Source organism: Hypanus sabinus, chromosome 1 (assembly GCF_030144855.1).
Source record: "Hypanus sabinus isolate sHypSab1 chromosome 1, sHypSab1.hap1, whole genome shotgun sequence".
Lineage (NCBI taxonomy): Eukaryota > Metazoa > Chordata > Chondrichthyes > Myliobatiformes > Dasyatidae > Hypanus > Hypanus sabinus.
This window is the reverse complement of record NC_082706.1, coordinates 88,728,870-88,754,754: the sequence shown is the minus strand read 5'-3', so window position 1 is coordinate 88,754,754 and position 25,885 is coordinate 88,728,870. Positions and strand designations below refer to the sequence as shown.

At 43.6% G+C, this 25,885-nt stretch overlaps 1 long non-coding RNA gene across 1 annotated transcript in view; it reads left to right on the top strand.

Moving 5' to 3' along the window:
* Positions 1-22,333, top strand: part of LOC132402659 (uncharacterized) — a 71,947-nt gene extending 49,614 nt beyond the window's left edge. Inside the window, exons 2-3 of the long non-coding RNA XR_009515038.1 lie at positions 10,550-10,647; positions 22,101-22,333. This is a non-coding gene — a long non-coding RNA (uncharacterized LOC132402659). The remainder of the gene's footprint in view (positions 1-10,549; positions 10,648-22,100) is intronic.
* Positions 22,334-25,885: the final 3,552 nt, after the last annotated feature.

Here is a 25,885-nt window from a genome sequence, read left to right as displayed (position 1 = left end):
CGCTGAACATCGACAGCTCCTCGGTAGATTTCGTTAAGATCACCAAATTTCTTGGTGTTTACCTGGCGGAGAATCTCACCTGGTCCCTCGACACCAGCTCCATAGCAAAGAAAGCCCAGCAGCGTCTCTACTTTCTGTGAAGGCTGAGGAAAGTCCATCTCCCACCCCCATCCTCATCACATTCTACAGGTGTTGTATTGAGAGCATCCTGAGCAGCTGCATCACTGCCTAGTTTGGAAATTTCACCATCTCGGATCGCAAGACCCTGCAGCAGATAGTGAGGTCAGCTGAGAAGATCATTGGGGGTCTCTCTTCCCACCATCATGGACATTTACACTACACGCTGCATCTGCAAAGGAAACAGCATTATGAAGGACCCCACACACCCCTCATGCATACTCTTCTCCCTCCTGCCGTATGGGAAAAGGCACCAAAGCATTCGGGCTCTCACAACCAGACTATGTGACAGTTTCTTCCCCCAAGCTATCAGACTCCTCAATACCCAGAGCCTGGACCTTATTGCCCTATTGTCCTGTTTATTATTTATTGTAATGCCTGCACTATTTTGTGCACTTTATGCAGACCTGGGTAGGTCTGTAGTCTAGTGTAGTTTTTTTCTGTGTTGTTTTTTACGTAGTTAAGTCTAGTTTTTGTACAGTGTCATGTAACACCATGGTCCTGAAAAAACATTGTCTCATTTTTACTATGTACTGTACCAGCAGTTATGGTCGAAATGACAATAAAAGTGACTTGACTTGACTATCAGAGCTGTTGGTCGCTTCCATCCAACAGATAGTCTACTCTTCAGGTGTCTATGCAATTACTGAAGGGTTTACAAAAGATGGACACACTGTCCGAATATCTGCCCCTCTAGGTGTACTTGGTCCACACCCATGGTGATCCTGCCTTTGCTGCCTCAACTACAGCTCTGCTGGTTGACTTGATCTCTCTTCTAGTGAAGCCAAGGTCATACAGCCACTTCTGGAAAGTGAACACAAGAAAGCCACAGCAACCTACTTCAAATGGATAGCATGAGACCTTCCACCCTCTGTCTCTGCACTCTGATCTTAATTCTGCATACTTGGTTAATTTGCGCTCATGGGCTTCATCGATGCTGAGTTCCCAGGGGACTGTGAGTTCAGCAATAACTACTTCTCTACTGATGTCAGACCAGATGATTTTATCTGGAATCAATGTGATAAATAGATAAATAAACAGATAGATAGATAAATAGACAAATAGAAACACAGAAAACAGCTAGAGAGAGACAGACAAGTAGACAGTCATAGAAAATAGATAGATAGAGATAGACAAAGACGGGTAGATCGATACAGAAAATAGATAGGCAGACAGACAGTCAAACACGCAGAAAATGGACAGACAGACAGACAGATAGATAGGCAAGCAGACAGGCATTAGACACATGGAAGACAGACAGATAGAGTGATAGAGCAAGGATTGATAAGGGCAGGGTAGTAGAGTGTATTGACTTTAGCAAGACATGGTAGGCTGGTGGAGAAGGTTAAAATGCATGTAATCCAGATGAGGCTACTCGGTTGGGTACAAAATTAGCCTTGATGGTAGGAAACCGAGGACGGTAGTGGAGGGTTGCTTGCCAGATTGGAATCTGGTGACCAGTAGTGTAATAAAGGGATCAGCTCAGGGCACTCTGTTGTTTGTCCTGTGTAATATTTTTTTTTCTGTGTAGTAATGTTAGAGAACTTGAGCTGGGTCTCGTTGACCTTTGGCTTGTTAGGGAAAGTGAAGGGGTGATAGACGGGAGTTACAGGGAGGTAGACGTCCCAAGTCTACGAGACAGATAAATGGGTGACTGTCAAGAGAAGGAAGGGGGAATGTCAGATAGAGGAGACAACAATTGTGGCTGTTTCCCTCAACAATAAGTACTTCATTTTGAGTACATTTGGAGGCTGGGGGGACCTAACTGGGAGAAGCAACAGAGGTCATGCCTCTGGCACTGAGTTTGGCCCCGTGACTCAGAAGGTAGGGAACTGGAGAGAACAGCAAAAGTATTAGGGAACTCTAGTTAGGAAGACAGATAGTTGTTTCCATGGATGTGAAAAAGAAACACGGATGGTAGTTTGCCTCCCTGATGTCAGGGTCCGTCATGTTTCTGAGTGTGTCCACAATATCTTGAAAAGGGAGGGTAAGCAGTCAGAAGTTGTGATACAGATCGGTATGAATGACATAGGTAGAGAAGGGGAGGAGGTCCTGAAAACAGAATACAGGAAATTGAGAAGCAGGACCTCAAGGCTAGTAATCTCAGGATTGCTGCCTGTGCCACACAAGCGTGAGGATAGGAATAGAATGAAGTGGCAGATAAATGTATGGCTGAAGAATTGCAGCAAGAGGGAAAGATTCAGATTTCTGGAAAATTGGGACCTCTTCTGGGGCAGGTGTGACCTGTACAAAAGGGACACATTGCACTTGAATCCAAGGGGAACCTTGCTGGCAGGTTTGCTAGAACTGTTGGGAGTGGTTTAAACTAATATGGCAGGGGGATGAGAACCAGTATGATAGAGCTGAGGGAGACCAGCAGATTTGCAAGTAGATGATGCATGTAAATTAAATGCAAGGAAGGACAAGCCAATGATTGGATACAAATGCAGACAGAGCAAAAAGTTAAATTGTTCCACAAAGGCAAAATTTAAAAGGTAAAGAATGAAGGACTGAAGATGCTATATGTAAATGCACATAGCATTCAGAGTAAGGTGGATGAATTCATGGTGCAATTAGAGATTGGTTGGTATGACATTGTGGGCATCACTGAGTCGTGGCTGAAAGAAGGCCGTAGCTGGGAATTTAACATCACAGGATATACTTTGTATTATAAGGACAGGTGGGAAGATCTCGATCTAGAGATGTAGATTATAAGGCTAATAGAAAGGAACTTAAGAAGGAAATTAGGAGAGCCAGAATGGGCCATGAGAAGGCCTTGGTGGACAGGATTAAGGAAAACCCCAAGGCATTCTACAAGTATGTGAAGAGCAAGAGGATAAGACCTGAAAGAATAGCATCTATCAAGTGTGATAGTGGGAAAGTATGTATGGAACCGGAGGAAATAGCAGAGGAACTTAATGAGTACTTTACTTCAGTATTCACTATGGAAGAGGATCTTGTTGATTGTAGTGATGACTTGCAGCAGACTGAAAAGTGTGAGCATGTGTATATTAAGAAAGAGGATGTGCTGGAGCTTTTGGAAAGCATCAAGTTGGATAAGTCGATGGGATTGGATGAGACGTACCCCATGCTACTGTGGGAGATTGCTGAGCCTCTTGTGATGATCTTTGTACTATCAATAGGGACGGGAGAGGTTCCGGAGGATTGGAGAGTTGCGAATGTTGTACCTTACAATCAAGCTGGATGAACTCAGCAGGTCAGGCAGCATCCGTTGAAATAAGCAGTCAACGTTTCGGGCTGTGACTCTTCGTCAGGACTGAAGAAGGAGGGGGCAGGGGCACTATAAAGAAGGTGGGGGGAGGGTGGAAAGTGCCAGGTGAAAAACCAATCAGAGGAAAGATCAAGGGGTGGGGGAGGGGAATCAGGGAGGGGATAGGCTGGAGAGGTGAAGACAGAATGTAAGGGTACTATGGGTAGTAGAAGAAGGCAGAATCGTGAGAGAGGTGATAGGCAGCTGGAAGAGGAGGCAGAGTGAAAGTGGGATGGGGGAAGGGAGAGGGAGGGAATTACATTAAGTTGGAGAACTTGATGTTCATACCAAGGGGCTGGATACTACCCAGACGGTATATGAGGTGTTGCTCCTCCAACCTGAGTTTGGCCTCATCATGGCTGTAGAGGAGGCCATGTATGGACATATCCAAATGGGAATGTGAAGGAGAGTTGAAGTGGGTGGCAACCGGGAGATCCTGTCTGTTGTGGCAGATGGAACGGAGGTGCTCGACGAAGCGGCCCCCCAATCTGCGTCAGGTCTCACCGATGTAGAGGAGGCTGCACCGGGAGCACCGGATGCAATAGGTTACCCCAACAGACTCACAAGTGAAGTGTTGCCTCACCTGGAAGGACTGTTTGGGGCCCTGAATGTTGTACCTTTATTTAAGAAAGGGAGTAGAGATAGCCCAGGAAATTATAGACCAGTGAGTCTTACCTCAGTGGTTGGTAAGTTGATGGAGAAGATCCTGAGAGGCAGGATTTATGAACATTTGGAGAGGTATAATATGATTAGGAGTAGTCAGCATGGTTTTGTCAAGGGCAGGTCGTGCCTTACGAGCCTGATTGAATTTCTTGAGGATGTGACGAAACACATTGATGAAGGAAGAGCAGTAGATGCAGTATATATGGATTTCAGCAAGGCATTTGATAAGATACCCCATGCAAGGCTTATTGAGAAAGTAAGGAGGCATGGGATCCAAGGGGACATTGCTTTGTGGATCCAGAACTAGCTTGCCCAAAGAAGGCAAAGAGTGTTTGTAGACGGGTCATATTCTGCATGGAGGCCGGTGACCAGTGGAATGCCTCAGGGATCTGTTCTGGGACACTTACTCTTCGTAATTTTTATAAATGACCTGGATGAGGAAGTGGAGGGATGGGTTAGTAAGTTTGCTGATGGCACTAAGGTTGGAAATGTTGTGGATAGTGTGGAGGGCTGTCAGAGGTTACAACAGGACAGTGAGATGATGCAAAACTGGGTTGAGAAGTGGCAAATAGAGTTCAACCTAGATAAGTGTGAAGTAGTTCATTTTGGTAAGTCAAATATGATGGCATAATGTAGTATTAATGGTAAGACTCTTGGCAGTGTGGAGGATTAGAGGGATCTTGGGGTCTGAGTCCATAGGACTCTCAAAGGTGCTGCGCAGGTAAACTCTGTGGTTAAGAAGGCGTACGGTGCATTGGCCTTCATCAATCGTGGAATTGAATTTAGGAGCTGAGAGGTAATGTTGCAGCAATATAGGACCCTGGTCAGACCCAACTTGGAGTACTGTGCTCAGTTCTGGTCGCCTCACTACAGGAAGGATGTGGAAACTATGGAAAGGGTGCAGAGGATATTTACAAGGATGTTGCCTGGACTGGGGAGCATGCCTTATGAGAATAGTATGAGTGAACTTGGCCTTTTCTCCTTGGAGCAATGGAGGATGAGAGGTGTCCTGATAGAGGTGTATAAGATTATGAGAGGCATGGATCGTGTGGATAGTCAGAGGCTTTTTCGCGGGGCTGAAATGGTTGCCACAAGAGGACACAGGTTTAAGGTGCTGGGGAATAGGTGCAGAGGAGATATCAGGGTTAATTTTTTTACTCGGAGAGTGGAGAGTGTGTGGAATGGGCTGCCAGCAATGGTGCTGGGAGCAGATTTGATAGGGTCTTTTAAGAGGCTTTTACATGGAGCTTAGTAGAACAGAGGGCTATAGGTAAGCCTAGTAATTTCTAAGGTAGGGACATGTTCAGCACAATTTTGTGGGCCAAAGGGCCTGTATTGTGCTGTAGGTTTTCTATGTTCTATGTAGGAAGGAATAGGTGGTGTTATGGCTCTGTTGGTAAGAGATGGAATTACATCTTTGGAAAGAGGTGACATTGGGTCAGAGAATGTTGAATCTTTGTGAGTGGAGTTAAGAAAATGGAAGGGTAGAAAAATCATTATGGGAATTGTATATAGTCGTCCAGATAGTAGCCATGATGTGGGGTTCAGATTGCAAAGGAAGCTGCAGAAAGCTTGTTACAAAGGTATTGACACAATTGTAATGGGGGACTTCAATATGTAAGGGGATTGGGAAAATCAGGTTGGTGTTGGATCGAAGAGAGGGCATTTGTTGAATGCCTATAAGTTGGCTTTTTAGAGCTGCTTGTTTTTGAGCCTACTTGAGGAAAGGGTATCTTAGATTGGGTGTTTTGTAATAATCTAGATTTTATTGGGGAGCTGAAGGTAAAGGAACCCCAGGGAGACAGTGATCATAATTTGATTGAATTCATACTGCAATTTTCACGGGAGAAGCGAAAGTCAAATGCATCAATGTCACAGTAGAATAAAGGGAATTCCACAGGAGCTTGCCCAGGTGGATTGGAGGAGGATACTGGCTGGGATGACAGCAGAGCAGAGCTGGCTGAAGTTTCTGGGAATGGTTCACAAGGCACAGGATAGATTTGTTCCACAGAAAAAGAAGTTCTCAAATTGCAGAGTTAAGCAACCATGCCTGAAAAAGGAAGTTAAGGACTGCATAAAAGCCAAGGAAAGGACATATGATGTAGAATGGGAAGCTGGATGATTGGGAAGTTTTAAAAATTCAACAAAAAGCAACTAAAAAGCCATAAGAAGAAAATAGAGGAGATATGAAGGCAAACTAGCCGATAACATAAAACGGGATACCAAAAGCTGTTTCAGCTATATAAAGAGTAAAAAGGAGGTGAGAAAATGATGCTGCTGAAGTAGTAATGGGGAACAAATAAATGGCAAATTAACTTATTAAGTTCTTTGCATCAGTCTTCACTGTAGAAGACACTAGCAATGTGCCAGAGGTCTGTGAGTGCCAGGGAGCAGGAGTGAGTGCCATTGCTATTAAAAGGAAAAAGTGCAAGGCAAACTCCAAAGTCTAAAGGTGGATAAGTCACCTGGACCAGATGGAATACATCCCAGAGTCCTGAGAAAGGTTGTTGAAGAGATAATAGATAAATTGTTCATGATCTTACAAGAATTGCTTGATTGTGGAATGGTTCCAGAGGATTGGAAGATTGTAAATGTCACTCCACTCTTTAGGAATGGAGAAAGGCAAAGGAAAGGACGTGATAGGCCAGTTAGTCTAACCTCAGTGGTTGGGAAAGTGTTGGAATCTATTATTAGTTATGAGGCTTTGGGGTACTTAGAATCTAATGATAAAATAAGTCAAAGTTACCATGGTTTCTGTAAAAGGAAATCTTGCCTATCAAATCTTTTAGAGTTCTTTGAGAAAGTAACAAGTAGGGTGGACAAAAAAGAGGCGGTGGATGTCATTTACTTGGATTTTCAGAAGGTGTTTGATAAGGTGCCACACATGAGGCTGCTTAACAAAATGAAATCCCAAGGCATTACAGGAAAGATACTGACATGGACAGATGAATGGCTGACAGGCAGGAGGCAGCGAGTGGAATAAAGGGGGCCTTTTCTGGTTGGCTACCAGTGACTAGTGGTGTTCCTCAGGGGTCAGTACAGTATTGGGACCGCCACTTATCACATTGCTTGTCAATGATGTGGATAATGGAACTGATGGCTTTGTGGCAAACTTTGCAGATGATACGAAGATAGGTAGAGGGGTTGCTAGTGCTGAGGAAGCATTGCGATGCAGAAGGACTTAGACAAATTGGAAGAATGGGAAATAGAATACAATGTTGGGAAATGCATTTTGGAAAAAGGAACAATAGTGCAGACTATTATCTAAATGAAGAGAAAATTCAAACATCAGGGGTGCAAAGGGACTTAGGAATCCTCATGCAAAATCCCCACAAGATTAACTTACATGTTGAGTCTGTGTTAAGGAAGGCAAATATAATGTTGGTATTCATTTCAAGCATAATAGAATATAAAAACAAGGAGATAATAATGAGGCTTTATAAGACACTGGTCAGGCCATGCTTGGAGTATTGTTACAAACAAGATAAAATTTGCAGCTGCAGGAAATCCAATTAACACACACAAAACGCTAGAGAAACTCAACAGGCCAAGCAGCATAGAACATAAAACATAGAAATTTACAGCACATTGCAGGCCCTTCGGCCCACAATGTTGTGCTGACCATGAAACCTACTTTAGAAACTGACTAGAATTTCCCTACCACATAGCCCTATATTTTTCTAAGCTCCATGTACCTATCTAAGAGGCTCTTAAAAGATCCTGTTGTATCTGCCTTCGCACCGCTGTCAGCAGTGCATTCCATGCACCCACCACTCTCTGTGTGAAAAACTTATCCTGACATCCCTCAGTACCTCATTCCAAGCATGTTAAAACTATGTCCCCTCGTATTAGCCATTTCAGCCCTGGGAAAAAGCCCCTGGCTATCCACATGATCAATGCCCCTCATCATCTTATATACCTCTATCAGGTCACCTGCCATCCTCTGTTGCTCCAAGGAGAAAAAGCCAAGTACACTCAACTTATTCTCATAAGGCATGCTCCCCAATCCAGGTGACATCCTTGTAAATTTCCTCTGCACGCTCTCTACAGTATCCACATCCTTCCTGTAGTGAGGCGACCAGAAATAAACACAGTACTCCAAGTGGGGTCTGACCAATCATCTATGGAAAAAAGTACAGTTGATGTTTCGGGCTGAGACCCTTCAGCAGGACTAGAGAAAAAAAGATAAGTAGATTTAAAAGATAGGGGAGGGAAGAGAGAAACACAAGGTGATATGTGAATCTGGGAGAGAGGGATGAAATAAAGGGATGGGAAGTTGATTGGTGAAAAATATACAGGGCTCGAGAAGGGGGAGTCCAATAGAAGGGAACAGAAGGACATGGAAGAAAGAAAAAGGCAAGGAGCACCAGAGGGAGGTGATGGACAGGCAAAGAGATGAGGTGAGAGAGGAAAAAGGGGATGGGGACTGGAGAAGGGAGGCAGCATTACTGGATGCTTGAGAAATCACTGTTCATGTTCGAGGATGCCCAGGCATCTAACCTGATGGTATGAATATTTATTTCCCAAATTTCCAATAATGCCCCCCTTCACCATTCACCATCCCCTTTTCTCTCTCTTACCTTATCACCTCCTTCTGGTGCTGCTCTCCCCTTTTCCTTCTTCCATGGCTTTCTGTTCCCTTCTATTGGACTCCCCCTTCTTCAGCCCATTATCTCTTTCACCAATCAACTTCCTAACTCTTTACTTCATCCCTCCCCCTCCTGGTTTCACCTATCACCTTATTTTTCTCTCCCCTCCCTTATCTTTTTTCCTCCAGTCCTGCCAAAGGCCTGAAATGTCAACTGCACTTTTTCCATAGATGCTGCCTAGCCTGCTGAGTTCCTCCAGCAGTGTATGCATGTTGTTTGAAGTATTGCCAACAGCCTTGGGCCCCATATCTCAGAAAGGATGTGTTATAACTGGAGAGAGTCCAGAAGAGATTCACAAGGATGATTCTGGGATTGAAGGGGTTGATGCTTGGCAGTTTTGGGCCTGTACTCACTGGAATTTAGAATAATGCAGAGGGATCTCATTGAAACCTACCAAATGTTGAAAGGAATAGATAGGGTAGATATGGAGAGGATATTTCCTATGGTGGGGAATCCAGAACTGGAAGGCATTGCCTCAAAATTGAGGGGAGACCCATTTATAACAGAGGTAAGGAGGAATTCTTTTAGCCAGAGAGCAGTAAATCTGTGGAACACTCTGCTACAGATTGTGGTGGAGGCTAAGTCCATGTGTATACTTAAGGCAGAAGTTAATCGTTTCCTGATTGGTCATGACATCAAAGGTTATGGTGAAAAGGCAGTTGTATGGGGTTGAGTGGGATCTGATATCAGCCATGATGGATTGGCGGAGCAGACTCAATGGGCTGAATGGCCTAATTCTGCTCTTAGGTCTGATGGGTATTATGGCTGAGAATTTAAGTGAGAATATGATTAGTAAGTTTGCAGATGACATCAAAATTAATGGTATAGTAGACAAAAGAAGACAGTTGTCCAAGTTTACAAATGGATCTAAAGCAACTGGGAAAGTTGGCAAGGGAATGGTAGGTGGAATTTAGCTCAGACAAGCGTGAAATGATGCATTTTGGGAAGTTGACCTAGACCAGAAATGGCAGTGACCTGGAGAATTTGATGAACAAAGACAAGTACATAGTTTCCTGAAAGCAGCAACATGGGAAGAGAGAGTGGTGAAGAACGCATATGACATGCTTGTTGTTGTTTGTAATGCATTAAGTGCAAAATGTGGGACATTGTTCGGGCTGCATATGGAATATTGGGCGCAGTTCTGGTTGTCATACTTAGGAAGGTTTCGGATTAAGCTAACGAGGGTGCCGAAAAGATTCCCAATGATGATGCCCAGATTGAAAGGCTTGAGTTATAATGGGAAATTGAATATGTTGTGTCTCCTTCACCCTGAGAAATTGGGGTGGCAATGGTTAAATTAAAAATAGTCTCAAATCCAAATCCAAGTCACCTTCAGCCCACCCACATGATACAATCGAGGTGCGGGACAGAGTGCTACTTTCATGAAGTAAGATTACTATTAAGTAGGATGAGACTCTAGGCCTACAAAGGTTTAAACCCGGTCAGCCTGATTTTCTGACTTACAAATTTTAGAAAACACAATGGCTAAAGGGAGACAAGCATGTGGGGGTGGGGCACAGGAGAGTATCTTTAACGCATAGTTCAGAGCAAAGTGGGGTCCAGGATTCAGGAGTAGAGAGCTGTTAATGGGCAGATATGCCTGGCAAAGCTCTGCAAAGAATATCTCAAATATAAAGCAGAAGGGTGACATAACGGGGGAATATAAAGTTAGGAGAAGCAAATGTAGTGTAGAGTGTCAAAGTCTGTTTCCTATGGTAAGGAAGTTCAAAGTACATTTATAACCAAAGTGTGTATACATCATACAACCTTGAGATTTGTCTCCTTACAGGCAGCCACGAAACAAAGAAACCTCAAAAGAACACATTTAAAAGAAGGCTGTCAGCCAGCCAATGCACAGAAAAAAAGCAAACCGTGCAAACAGGAACAGTAAGTAGTTACCTTCAAAACTGAAGCTTTAAGAAGACACAAAGCCAAGCATCACTGCATTCAGTGCAGGCCACATCCTCAGTTCATCACAAAGCCAACGTCTAAAGCCAGATGGCATTACTAGAAAGAGATATGGAGGAAGCTGAATGGGGATGAAATGAGTATTTTGTTCTCTGGTATCTGGAATGAGTGCAGCCAGAGGCCATGGAGGCAGGAGCAGTAACAACATTAAAAATCACCTGGAAAGATCAAGACATGAGGGGATATGGGACTATACTTTATACTTTATTGTTACCAAACAATTGATACTAGAGCGTACAATCATCACAGCGATATTTGATTCTGCACTTCGCGCTCCCTGGAGTACAAATCAATAGTAAGTATAATATAATTTAAATTAGAAATCATAATTAGAAAATAGAAAAGGGAAAGTCAGGTAGTGCAAGTCAAGTCCGGATATTTGGAAGGTACGGCCCAGATCAGGGTCAGGATCCTCCTGATGAAGGGTTTCGGCCCGAAACATCATTATTACCTCCTCCCATAGATGCTGCCTGGCCTGCTGAGTTCTGCCAGCATTTTGTGTTTTTTATTTATTTCCAGCATCTGCAAATTCACTCGTGTTGCATCAGGATCCCTTCAGCAGTCTTATCACAGCTTGAAAGAAGCTGTTCCCAAATCTGGCCATACGAATCAAGCTCCTGAACCTTCTCCCGGGGGAAGAGGGACAAAAAGTGTGTTGGCTGTGTGGGTCGTGTCCTTGATTATCCTGGCAGCACTGCTCTGACACTGTGCGGTGTAAAGTGAGTCCAAAGATGGAAGATTGGTTTGTGCGATGTGCTGGGCTGTGTTCACGATCTTCTGCAGCTTCTTCCGGTCTTGGACAGGACAACTCCCATACCAGGTTGTGATGCATCCTGGAAGAATGCTTTCTACCATGCATCTATAAAAATTAGTGAGGGTTTTAGGGGACAGGCCAAATTTCTTCAGCTTTCTCAGGAAGTAAAGACAGGCAGACAGACAGACATACTTTATTGATCCCGAGGGAAATTGGGTTTTGTTACAGCCGCACCAACCAAGGCGCTGGTGGACCTTCTTGGCAGTGGACTCTGCTTGGTTAGACCAAGTCTGATCATTTGTGATATTGACCCCGAGGAACTTAAAGCTTTTGATTTGTTCCACCTGAGCACCACCAATGTAGATTGGGTCGTGCGGTCCGCTACTCCTTCTGAAGTCAACAACCAATTCATTTGTCTTGCTGGCATTGAGGGATAGCTTACTGTCTTCACACCATGCCACCAGGTTCTTAATTTCCTCTCTGTACTCAGACTCATTATTACCCAAGATACAGGCTACAATTGTGGTGTCATCAGCAAACTTATATATTGAGTTCAATGGAAACCTGATTAGTGCAGGTAAATGGAACTAGTGTAGAGGGGCATGATGATCAGCATCCTTGTATGCCTTGTGGAGGACTGAAAAGCCTATGCTGCATAACTCTGTCACTGCAGCTATTTGAGGGAGAAGCTGAAAGATGAATACGCCACAGTGAAGAGACACAAACAACAGGAAGTTATCTTCATAAAACAACAAAGAGAAAAAGCCAGGCTGGACAAGTATAGGGAAAACCCAGAGGAAAAGTTGTATGTGAGAAGGAATAGTGTAGGGAGTGGAGGATAGGATGTGGGAGGCAGTGTGTTTGGATTCAAACATCGAACACAGAACACTGCAGCACATTACAGGCCCTTCAGCCCAGGGATAACAGTAAATTTTCATTTTAACAAATAATACTGAAATATTGGTGCACAATGCTTGGTTTGGGGATACAAAACAAAATTGAGGATAGATTTAGTAGGAGTAAGCTATTGTTGAAAATCATCTTTGACACCCTTTGAGTACTATTCAGATGATGAAAAAGATGGAGTTATGAATAGTGACATTTTCACTTTGAGAAAGATTTTGAAGAAATTCTGTAAATCATGGATAGAACATAGAACATTACAGCAGAATAAAGGCACTGCAGTCCACAAAGTTGTGCTGACCTTTGCACCTTTGCTTCCTAATAACTCTCAATTTTTCTATCATCCATGTACCTATCTTAAGAGTTTCGGAAATGTACCGAATGAATCCGCCTCTACCACCACCCCTGGTAAGGCATATCACACATTCACCACTCTCTGTGTAAAATAGTTACCGCAGACATCCCCTCCCCCGCCCCCACTGTACTCCCCTCCAGTCACCTGAAAATTGTGTCCCCTCGTACTGGCCTTTTCCACCCTGGGAAAATGTCTCTGGCTTTTCACTTGACCTATGTCTCTTATCAACTTGTGAAAAACTAATTTACTTTTGATTTTATTTAGATTCAAATTAAACAGATTCTGTACATGTGTTCTACATGTTAAATTTTGGTGCTTGTACCTATAGACCCACTGAAAATACACACTCTGTGGCCACTTTATTAGGTATTTTTGTACCTAATAAAGTGGCCACAAAGTGTAAGCTTCTGGTCTTCTGCTGCTGAAGCCGATCCACTTCAAGTTTTGATGTGTTATGCATTCGGAGATGCTCTTCTGCACACCACTGTTGGAACACGTGATTATCTGAGTTACTGTAGCTTACCTGTCAGCTTGAACCATTCTGACCATTATCCTCTGACTTCTCTCATTAACAAAGCATTTTTGCTCGCAGAACTGCCTCTCACTGGATGTTTTTATTATCTTGCACCATTCTTTGTCAACTCTAGTAGAGTGCATGAAAATCACAGAAGATCAGCAGTTTCTAAGACATTCAAATCACCCTGTCTGGCACCAAGTATCATTCCATGGTCAAAGTAATTTAGATCACATTTGTTCTCCATTCTGATGCTTGTTCTGAACAGCTGAACCTCTTGACCATGTCTGCATGCTTTAATTCATTGAGTTGCTGCTACTTAATTGGCTGGTTAGATATTTGCTTTGACAAGCAGGTGTACAGGTGTGCCTGGTAAAGTGGCTTCTGTATGTATAACTAGGGTTGTGGGAAGTAGGTTGTCAATTAAGCTATTTTCACAATTTTACTTTTGTGTACACTTGAATTACATAATGAAAAACACTTTGTTAATGAAATACACCTTTGTAATGGTGAGTGGTAAATATAATTTAATTGCTTTCCTGTACCTTTTAATTTGAGATTCAAAAAAATTATTACAACCAGAAGAAGAAGCAGACATTAAGACCAAAGCTTCCTCCGACTTCTGTCTGTCGATGACAGTCTCCCTCTTTCAAAGTATAATGCTTTTCAGGAGCTTTGCTTGTGACATCTGTTCAATTCAATCGCCTTTGCAAAATTGCATTTCTGATGTGCTTTATAAAGTATATCAATATCACTAGCCAATATTATCATGGGAATGTTGGCACAAGTCTACCGACATCTGCCGTGTCCAGCATTCCAAATTGTAGAATTTTCCCCTGCATATTTCAAGGTTGAATTTCTCATTATCGTTGTCCCATTAATCAATCTTGTGGTTTTGCATTATCATTTAAATTGACTCTATTAAATGCATTAAGAAAAGGCCTGGTGAAACAAATTGATGGTCTGCTCTATAGTGACCTCAACTGAGCCATTTTAGATTAAATGCGGTTAAATGGTAGTTACTGACTGACCACAAGAAGGAAAATTATTGCAATGGGTGCCCTATCAAGACCATAAAACCATAAGGCACAGGAACAGAATAACGCTATTTGGCCCATTGAGTCTGTTCCAATATTTAACCATGGCCAATTTATAATCAATTTTTATTTTCACTTTGAACCCTATTCTCCTGACATCTCTCTCTAACCATTGACACCCTTACTAATCAAAAACCTGTCATCCTCTGCTTTAAATATATCCAATGACTTGCCTTCCATAGGTATTGGTTGCAATGAATTCCACATATTCAGCACACTCTGGCTAAAGAAATTCCTCCTCATCTTTATTTAAAACTTATGTCTTAGTACTCTGGGACTGTGCCCTCTGATTCTAGAATCTCCCACTCAATGTAGTTTTGAAACTGTTCACTGGTATATAAAGTACTATTTTGTTAAAGAACGTTCATTGCTTTACAGGGGTCAAGGCCTTGCTATCCAGTAACTGTTGGCAGTCATTCTGAGGAAAGCAACACACACAAAATGCTGGAGGAACTCAGCAGGCCAGGCAGCAGCTATGGGAAATAGTACAGTTGATGTTTCGGGCTGAGACCCTTCAGCAGTACTGGAGAAAAAAGACGAGGAGTGGTGTTAAAAGGTAGGGGGAGGGAGGAAGAAACACAAGATGATAGATGAAACTGGGATGGGGGGGTGAAGTAAAGAGCTGGAAAGTTGATAGGGGGAAGAGATTCATGGCTGGAGAAGGGGATATTTAATAGGAGAGGACAGTAGGCCATGGAAGAAAGAAAAGGGGGATCAGCACCAGAGGCAGGAGATGGGCAGGCAAGGAGATAAGCTAAGAGAGCAAAACGAGACCATTGTGCATGAAAATCCCAGGAGATCAGCAGTTTCTGAGATACTCAAACCATTTTGTCTGGCACCAACAATCATTCCACGGTCAGAGCCACTTAGATCACATTTCTTCCTCACACTGATGTTTCAGTGTGAACAACAACTGAGCCTCTTGACCCTGTCTGCATGCTTTAATGTATTGAGTTGCTGGCATGTGATTGGCTGATTAGATATTTGCAACAACAAACAGGTGTACCTAATAAAGTGGCCACTGCATGTATAGAATATTGGAAGGCCTACAGTACTGTTCAAAAGTCTCAGGCACTTAAATATTGCTAGGGTGCCCAAGACTTTTGCACAGAACTGTAGTAATATATATTGTATAGTACTGCTGCCACAAAAAAAAACAAATTTCATGACGAATGTGAGTGATGATAAACCTGATTCTGATATGGGTCTCTGTTGTAGACTGAGAGTGGGCAGGGAGGGGGGAGTCATGGTTGGGAAAAAGGGAATGGAGAGGTGAGGGAGTGGGAACCACCAAAGGGACATTCTGTAATGGTTAATAAACCAATTACTTATAATCAAATGACCTTGCCTGGAGTCCCAGGACTGGGTGTATCTGCACATACCCAGCCCTTGGTATTCCTTCTCTGCCACCTGTCCCATACCCCTCCCACAGTTCTCCACCCTCATCATTCCCAGCATGCCAGATTTACAAACTCACTCTCTGCTCCACGTTGATGAATACAGTACTGTGCAAAAGTCTAGGTCACCCTAGCTATATATAGATACATAGGACTTCTGCACAGTACAGTAGATTTTTGTATCCAGCCATGTAGGAGTTTATGAGAATTTCAAATAGGATTCTGTCATCAATAATGGTTTTGTAATGTAAAAAGTTATTTGACTTCAGCAGAGTTCGCTTTTTAATCTTATAAATTCCAAATCCTGACCTTTTGCTCTCAGCCTGTTCAACTAATGTGCTCACATTTGACAATAGTATTTGTTATTAAGACATAATAATGATAGTTAGCAACTCATATTGTTCTGGAGTCATTGGGTTACCTGGCATGGACTCAAGCCCTTTGGCCCAGACCATCTATGCCAACCAAGTGCCTACCTGATCTATTCTAGTTGCTTGCATTTGGTCTATATTCTTCTGAACCTTTCCTATCCATGCAACTGTCCAAATGACTGTGAAATGTTTCAATTTATATAATTCCTTGGGCAATTTATCTGATATACTTGCCACCCTCTGTGTGAAAATCCCTCTCAGATCCCCTTCAAAATGTTTTCCTCAACTTAAATTTATGCCCTCTACTTTAACTGTCCTATTCTGGAAAAAAAAGATTGATACAATCATTAATATGATTAAAATTATCAGAATATTAGTTAATTTATCTATAGCCCTCATGTTTTATAGACCCCAAAAAAGCCATTTTTTACTCAGGGTAAACAATGCCAGCATATTCAGTCTCTAAAAACAGAAACATCTTTGTGATTTTTTTCCTGCCCATTTTCTACCTTAATCACATCTTCCTATTGTACAGTGACCAGAGCTGCACACAATATTCCAGGTGCGGTCCCAGGTGGTATACCAACACAATGCTCCATCTGATGAAGGCAGGCATGCAGTACGCCTTCTTCACCATCTTGTCGACTTGTCTGACTGCCTTTAGACAACTACTGTATGTAATTGTGACTTTACGTCTCCCTGCTTTACAACACTACCCAGGACACTACCTTTTTACCGTGTACGTCCTGCCCAGCTTTAACTTCCCAAAATGCATCACTTTGTACTTGTCTCTATTAAATTGCATTTGCCATTCCTTGGTTCACTTTACCAGTTGCTTTAGACCTCAGACAACCTTCTTCATTGTTCATCCACACCACAAATGTGTCCTCTGCAAACCTAGTAATAATGCTGTCTAATTTTGTTATCCAAATCTTTAATATATATTACAAAAACAGATGACCCAGCACTGATCCATACAGAGCACCACTGTTCACAGGCTTCCAGTCTGAAAAACACCTCCCACTTCTACCCATGGCCTTGTTCCATCAAGGCAATTTACTATATCTAATTGGCTCAGTCACCCTGTCAAAAGCCTTGCTAAACTTCATATAGAACATATCTACCACCCTGCTCTCATGAATGCTCTTGGTCATCTCTTTAAAAAAAACAGTCAAATTCATGAATACACGGACTACCCCTAATCAGTTGCCTTTCAAAATATAGATAGGTCCTGTCTCTCAGAACTTCCAAATGTAGGTAACTCTCCTACCTGAAGATGTTAACCTCACTGACCTGTAAATTCTTGGTTCGTCCTTGCAACCCATTTTAATTCAGTGAGGGTCTTTCTGGTTAAAGGAATCTTCAATGGCCACAATGCTTATCTTACTGGGCTTGTACTTGGAGATCGGGATTATAGATTTGGGATCATGAAGTTGGAAATTTAATTTAAGTACCTAAATATTTGCAGAATAAGAAGCATATCTGTAATGTTGAACTTGAAAGTAAATAATTGTTTCAAAAATCCCATTTGGTTCACTAATAAAGTAGAATCTGCTATGTAATCTGACCTATTCACTCATGGTTCACCACTGTGGTTACGCTCAATAATTGGGTGATATCTCATCATTTTGTGCCCCTCTGCCATTCACTTCAGGGGGAATTAGAAATGAACAATGCCATCTTCAGCCTGTTAAAGAATATAAAAAATATTCATGGGCGTAACCTTCTGTAATTTAAATCAAGTTAACTGCATTGTGTACACAGTATATAGTAAACTGTGTGGTACTTTAAGAGAAAAACACTGGCTGTTATGTCCAAATTGAATACCTCGTGCCGCAAACAGCTCTCGATAAATTCAAATAAAGAACCTGAAACTAGAATCTGATGTCAAAAATACAAAAAAAAATATGTGGAGCAGAAGTAGAGCCTTGATTCTGTGGATATTGGTCTCTGAGAGGTTATCCAGAGAATTTAGATAATTTATTAGATAGTGCTGGTTGCATCCCTCTGAAGCTTTGAGGTCCCTGCTGTAGTTAATCCACATTTTAGAAGCATACTGGGAGGAGTTTGCAGAATGACCTGTCCGGCTGCCCATAACCTGATGGTGTGGGATCTGAGGCTCCTGTACCTCCTCCCTGATGGCAGAGAATTAGAAGAGAGAATGGCCTGGTTTGAAGGGGTTCTTGATGATGAACACTTGAGAATTTTCATCATTTCTTTGAACTAGCAAGGGAGAGAGTGATGTCATTGCAGGTTGGGAGCAATTTGAAATGAAAGGAACAAGTCTCCTCAGGAGTGAGTGATATTTGAGCATAAATAAAGGAGAGAGATGTAAGGAGCATGGCCATTGTGGGAGCAGCTATTGTTAGAGTGGGCCAGTGTTAGACTGGCCAGGCTTTGGCAAGAACAGGTGGAAGCTAAGTCATTTGCTATCATTTGCTTTAATTATGGGTTTTGAGCTTGAGAAGTTGAAGCTAAAGATATAACAAACTCGGTGAGAAGAGGCTGATTAATTGATCTAGGTAAGTGAAAAGTTCAAAGGTTTCTGAGAGAAGGTCCAGGTGAGAACTGGTAAGCTTTTTTTGTCTGTAAATCCTTAGTTCAGTGTAGACAGGATGGCTAAGGTGGTGCAATGCCCCTCCTGTGATATGTGGGATTTCAGGTTACCTAACAGTCTCCCTGATGACTACATCTGCAGTAAGTGCTCCTAAATTCAGATGTTGACCAACGAGGTTAAGAAACTAGAGCTGGAGCTGATGCACTCAGAACCATCCGGGAGGCAGAAACTTTACTGAGGTGATCACACCCAGAGTGCTGGTTCAGATAGGAGATGAGTGATAACTAGGAGAAATAAGGGGAATAAGCAGTAAGTGCAGAGTTCCCCTGTAGCTACTCCCTTCAGCATCAAGTGTTTACCTTTTGACACTGTTGAAGAGGATGTCCTATCACAGCAGCACCCACTAGGCCAGTGGCACCGTCACCAGCTCTGAGGCTCTTGGCAAGGATAAGTTATGTCAGGCAGAGTGCTAGTGATAGGAGACTCAACTGTCTGGGGGTCAGACAGGAGATTCTGTGGCCAAGAAAGAGAAGCCAGGATGATGCATGCTCACGGGCTGGGGTTCAGGATGTCTCAGAGAGGCTACACGTTATACTCAAGTGGGAGGGTGAGCATTCAGAGGTCGTGGTGCACATTGGCACCAATGACATAGGTAGAAAGGGGGAAGAGGTCATTCACAGAGAGTGTAGGGAATTAGGAAAGAAGCTGAAAAGTAGGGTCTTCAAAGGAGTAATCTCTTCATTATTCCCGTGCAATATGCTAGTCAGGGCAGGAATAGGATGATAATGCAGATGAAAGAGTGGCTGAGGAACTGGCACAGGGGGCAGGGTTTCAGGTTATTGGTTCACTGAAACCTCTTCTGGGGAAAGTTTGTCCTGTACAAGAGGCATGGGTTGCACCTAAATTGGAGGGGAACCAATATCCTGGCAGGAGGTTCCAAAACCTGGGAGGGTTTAAACTAGTTTATTCAGGAGGATGGAATCCAGAGCACTAAGTAAGAAAGTGGAGAGAAGCAGTGAAATGTAGATGTCAGGCCAGTAAAATCAGGTGGGAGCAAAGTAATTGATATGATAATATGGATAATTTGAAGTGTGTGCATTTTAATACTCAGAGTATTATGGGTAAAAGTGATGAACCTAGAGGATGAGTCAGTACACGAAACTATGGTTTTGAGGCCGTTACAGAGAACTGATTGATAGAGAGACAGGAATAGATTCTTAATGACCTAAGGTGTTGATGTTTTAGAAAAGAGAGAGAGGGAGGTAAAATGGGGGATGGGAATTTGCATTACTAATCAAGGACACTATCATGGCTGCACTCATAATGGAAGGTTCCTCCAGTGAGTCTATATGGGTAGAACTCAAAAATGGGAAGGATGCAATCACTCTGATGGGATTATACTACTGACACCCCTCTCCCGCACCCCCACCATTAGCCATTGGAAAATTGAGGAACAGGAATGCTGGCAGATTTAGGAAAGGTGTTAAAAAAAAAGTTGTTGTCTTGGAGGACTTCAACTTCCCGAATGTAGAGATTCATAGAGTCATTTGGCACAGTAACAGTCTATTTAGCCCATCTAGTCTGTGTCAAACCATTTAAACTGCCTACTCACATCAACCTGCACACGGACAATCGTGCTCCATACCTCTACCATCCACGTACCTAACCAGCCTTTTCTTAAACATTGAAATTGAACTTGCATACACCACTTGAGCTGGCAACTCGTTTCACACTCACGAGCTTCTGAGCGAAGAATTTTTCCCTCATGTTCCCCTTAAGCTTTTCACTTTTCATCCTCAACCCACGACCTCTAGTTGTAGTCCCACCCAACCTCAGTGGAAAAAGCCTGCTTACATTTACCTAATCTATACCCCTCATAATTGTGTACACCTCTATCAAATCTCCTCTCAATCTTCTAGGTTTCAAGGAATAAAGTTCCAACCTATTCAATCTTTTAACTCAGGTCCTCTAGCCCCAGTAACATCCATGTAAATTTTCTCTGTACCCTTTCAACCTTATATACATCTTTCCAGAATTGTACACAATACTCCAAGTTAGCAAAGTCTTGTTCGACTTTAACGTAACATCCCAACACCTGTACTCAATACTTTGAATATGAAGGTCAATTTGCCAAAAGTACAAGCATATCTTTATGAGCCTATCTACACATGCTACCATTTTCACTGAATTATGGACCTGTATTCCCAGATCCCTTTTTTCTACTGCGCTCTTCAAGCTCTGATAGTCTTCCTTGCTGTCCACTACACCAACAACCTTGGCATCGTCTGCAAATTTACTGATCCATTTAACCACATTATCATCCTGATCGTCTATATAGTTGACAAACAGCAATGAATCCAGCACCAGTCCCTGCAATACTCCACTAAGTCACAGGCCTCCAATCAGAGAGTCAATTATCTACCACCATTCCCTAGCTTCTCCCACAAAGGCAATGTCTAATCCATTTACTACCTCATTTTGAATACTGAGCAACTGAACCTTCTTGACCAAGCTCCCATGTAGGACCTTTTCAAATGCCTTGCTAAAGTCCATGTAAACAACATTCAGTGCCTTGCTTCATCAACTTTTCTGTTAACTTCATAACTCTAAAAACTCTGTAAGATTGGTTAGACATATTTATGTCTACCAAAAAATGTGATTTGTATTACGGTCCAATTTTAACTACAAGTGTTTAGAGCAGCAGAAAAATTCCTAAAATTTAAAACTGCATGATGCAAATCATTTCCATTATGGAACAATAGTCATTTTCTATCTGGGGGGGGAACCATTCACTAACAGAACTTTGGAGGATAAAGGTATTGCTACTCTTCAAGATATTAATGGGGCAAGTACTATCCTTAGCTTTCAAGAACTGATATCTCGATACAATATTGATAACCACTCTCTTTTCTTCTACTTTAGAGCAAGATCAGCTTGTAAAGCCTACAGCGTTCCCTGGGGGTCAGATTTAAAGGACCATCCCATTTTAAGTTGGATACAGGGTGCTCCAAGACAGATAGTGTCAAATATCTATGATAAATTAAACACCCATTATTATATGCCCACATCAGGAATGAAAGCCTGGGATAGGGACATATCTGAATTGGGACAAGTCTTAAACTGGGATGCGATTTGGGATAATGCTTCGAAAAACCAAAATCATCTGTATATGCACTTGAAATTTTGTCATAAAGCATATTTAACACTGAGAATTAGACATGAAATGGGACTAGTTCCTGACCCATATTGCTCATTTTGCCCCCACAGAACCATTAGCTCTTTATACAGGTTGTATGGGAATGTCCAGGGGTTTTTGGTTTGTGGGGGAAGGTTATCAGTACTCTTACAGAACTAATGGGGATACAATTACCAATGGACCCCACTGTACATCTTCCAAATGATGACTCCCACCTTTCCCTTACAGAAAAAACACGCAAAGTCTGGCTGTGGGCCTGACTGCAGCTAAGAAGATTGTAGTCCAGCGTTGGAAACATCCCCATGATATTTCAGATACTCACTGGCTTTGGAGCTTTCTGGACATTTCTTACCTGGAACTTTCATCAGCAAGAGTAAATAATGCATGACCAAACACAGTCTTAATGTGGACAAATTTGATTTCTAACTTAAAAGGTCTTTTGTTAAAATAGGAATGCTTTATCTGTGTATACACTACTATTCAGTTGGTTGGTGGAGGAGAGAGGGCTAGAGGGGGGATGGTGAGGAAGGTTGGGGGGAAGGTTGGGTTAAACAGTCAAAATGTAATTGGTAATTGGTTGTATTGAATGTAATTTGTTGGTGTTTCAATAAAGAAAATAGTAATTAAAAAAAAGATTGGTTAGACACGACCCACCGCACATAAAGCCATGCTGACTATTCCTAATCAGTCCCTGTCTATTCAAATACTCAAATATCCACTCACTTATAAAACATTCCATTAACATTCCCACTACTAATGTCATCCTCACTGGCCTATAATTTTTTGGTTTATTTTTAGAACCTTTCTTCAAAAGCAGAACAGCATTATCTATCCTCCAATCCTCTGGTACCTCACCTGTCACAAAGGATGATTTAAGTTTCTCTGCTAGTGCCCCTACAATTTCTGCACGAGCATCCCACAGAGGTCGAAGAAACAACTTGTCCACCTGAATTTTCCTCAAGGCAGAAAATATCGCCTGCTCTGTATTCTGTATAGGATCCATTCCCTCACTGCTGCTTTTCCTCACATCTGTAGTCTGTATGCCTGTCTCCCAAGTAAATACAGATGCAAAAAGTTCACTCAAGATCTCCCCCATCTCTTTTGCATAAATTACCACTGATTTTCCAGAGGACTTATTTTGTCCCTTGTAATCCTTTTGCTCCTAACAAATCTGTAGAAGCTCTTAGGGTTCTCCTTCACCTTCTCTGTTAGGGCAACCTCATGACTTCTTTTAGCCTTCCTGATTTCATTCTCTTGTATTTCTTATACTCCATAAGTACTTCAATTGTTCCCACCTGCCATGTGATGCACCATCAATAACTCACTCTGAGACGTAAGGCAAGATATCGGCTTTTATTGACTGAAGAAGGAACCAGCAGTGAGTGACCATCATATTACATCCTGGAGAATGAGGCAGAGGATTAGACTTGAATCGCCTTTATACAGGGGCCTGTGGGAGGAGCCACAGGAGCAGTCAGCAGGGGGCGTGTCCAGACAGGCACGTAGTTCACCACATTCACCCCCCCTTTGTTTGAAAGAGTCCCCATGTGGCGAAGTTTCTTACAGGTCAAGTCTATCAGGTGGTCGAATCTGTCGCTGCGATCTACGTAGCACCGGCTGTGATTGCACCGATGCTGGCAACATTGGTGATTGCACGGGAGACGGAGGTTGTGCTGATTCCAGCTCATGCATGTGCGAGGCACCTGGTATATATGTGTCATGAGGAGTCTATGTAGGGCCTGGTGAGCCCGGTGTCACCTCGGGTACAGGGTTCATAGTTACCGGAGAGTGTTCAGGGTAGTGGTCTGCTGCACCTGCGGGCGCCAGGTCGCGGATGGAGACCATGTCCTCCCGCCCATCAGGTAAGACCACGTAAGCATACTGGGGGTTTGCATGCAGAAGGTGAACCCTCTCGACCAGCGGGGAGTATTTATTGCTCCTCACGTGTTTCCGGAGCAGCACTGGCCACGGGGACATCAGCCAAACTGGTAGAGCGGTCCCAGTGACAGACTTCCTGGGAAAAGAGAATAGGAGTTCGTGAGGGGGGGGGTGGGGCCACCATCCGACCACCTGGGCCCTCCAAGGGCTTGTGCTTGGCTCAATGATCCCCTCCCTGAGCAACCACTGCACCTCTGACTGAATGAAGGCCCTGTCCCCCGCACTGTACCTCCTGCTTTTAGTCGCCACCAGTTTACAGTCGGGGTCAGGTTGGCGAACAGCGGCGGGGGAGGGACCTTGAGAGTGGAGAGACTGCAAGTGGTTTCGGTAGCGCAGCTGTCGTGTTGGATTGGATGTGTGTGTCGCTGTGTGTGTGTGGTCAGTAGTGATGAAGTCCCACAAAACTGAGGATTCCTGACAGTGAGTGGTGGGAGGGGCCCGTCATACACCATAGTCACACTTTCGAGATGGCTCTGGAAGTCCAGCCCCAATAGCACAGGTGCGCACAGATTAGGCATGACCAGTAGCGCAATGTTCCGATATTCTGTGCCTTGCACCACCAAAGTCGCTACACAACCCACCTGGATGTCTGTGGAATGCGACCCAGAAACCAAATGGATCGTCTGACTTACTGGCCGTGTTGCGAGTCCACAGCGTTGCACTGTGTCTGGGTGAATGAAACTCTTAGTGCTGCCCGTGTCAAACAGGCATCTAGTCCTGTGCCCCTCCACCAGGATGTCCATCATTGACCTTGCAAGCTGGTGTGGGGCGCCTTGGTCGAGGGTCACAGTGGCCAGAGTTGAATCGCCGCCGGGGTACCCGGTACGCATCGGAGGGTCCGGGGCGGGGCATGCTGATGCCGACAAAGATGGCCGCCCACATCCGGGCATGCAAGATGGCGGCCCCCACGTCTCACCCGCAGCTTTAGACTTACAGACCTCGGCGAAATGGCCCCGCTTTCCGCAGCTGGAGCCGGTCATTTCTCGCGATGGGCAGCGTTTACGAGGGTGCTTTTTGTGGCCACAAAAATAACAAAGCACGGGCTTCTGACAGGCTGCCGCTGTGGTCGGGTTCGGGGAGCTCGTGGAATCGCGACTGGCAGCGGCGAATTCGCTCGTGGGAGCCGGCGGTGGTGGGGTCTGAGGCGTCCACGGAACCGGCGGGGAATCACGCGACTGGACAGCATCGGCGTAGTGCAGCGCAGCTTCCAGAGCGTTGGCCGTCTCGATCGCCGAGCGTAAGGTAAGGTCGGCATTTTCCAGCAGTCGCTGGCGCATGTACACTGACCTCAGTCCCGTCACAAAGGCGTCTCGCACTAGCAGCTCCGCATGCTGTTCTGCCGTGAGTGTCTTGCAGTCACAAGCTCGGATGAGTGTCTGTAGAGCTCGGAGAAACTCGGCGCTCGATTCGCCAGGCCGCTGTCGCCGGGTAGCTAAACAATGTCTTGCGTAGATGGTGTTCACCAGCCGCAGGTACTGTCGTTTGAGGGCGTCCAGTGCCTCTTCGTAGGTCGGCAGGTCCCGGATAAGGGAATAAACTTTTGGGGTGACCCTCGAGAGGAGAATTCTGTACATAACGGCAGGGTCAGTCGCACGAAGCTCCGCCAAGTATGATTGGAAGCATGCGAGCCAGTGTTCAAAAGTGAGAGCTGCTTCAGGGTCTTGAAGGTCCAAATCCAACCTTTCCGGACGCAAAACGGTTTCCATGTTTTAAAACTTTCAGTCAATAAAATTGATGCACCATCAATAACTCACTCTGAGACATAAGGCGAGATATCGGCTTTTATTGACTGAAGAAGGAACCAGTAGTGAGTGACCATCATATTACATCCTGGAGAATGAGGCAGAGGATCAGACCTGAATCGCCTTTATACAGGGGCCTGTGGGAGGAGCCAAAGGAGCAGTCAGCAGGGGGCGTGTCCAGACAGGCACATAGTTCACCACACCATGCACCTCCTTTTTCTTTCTTAACCACAGCCTCAATATATCTTGAAAACCAAGGTCCCCTACACTTGTTATCTTTAGCTTTTATTCTGATAGGCACACATAAGCTTTATACCCTCAATATTTCATCTT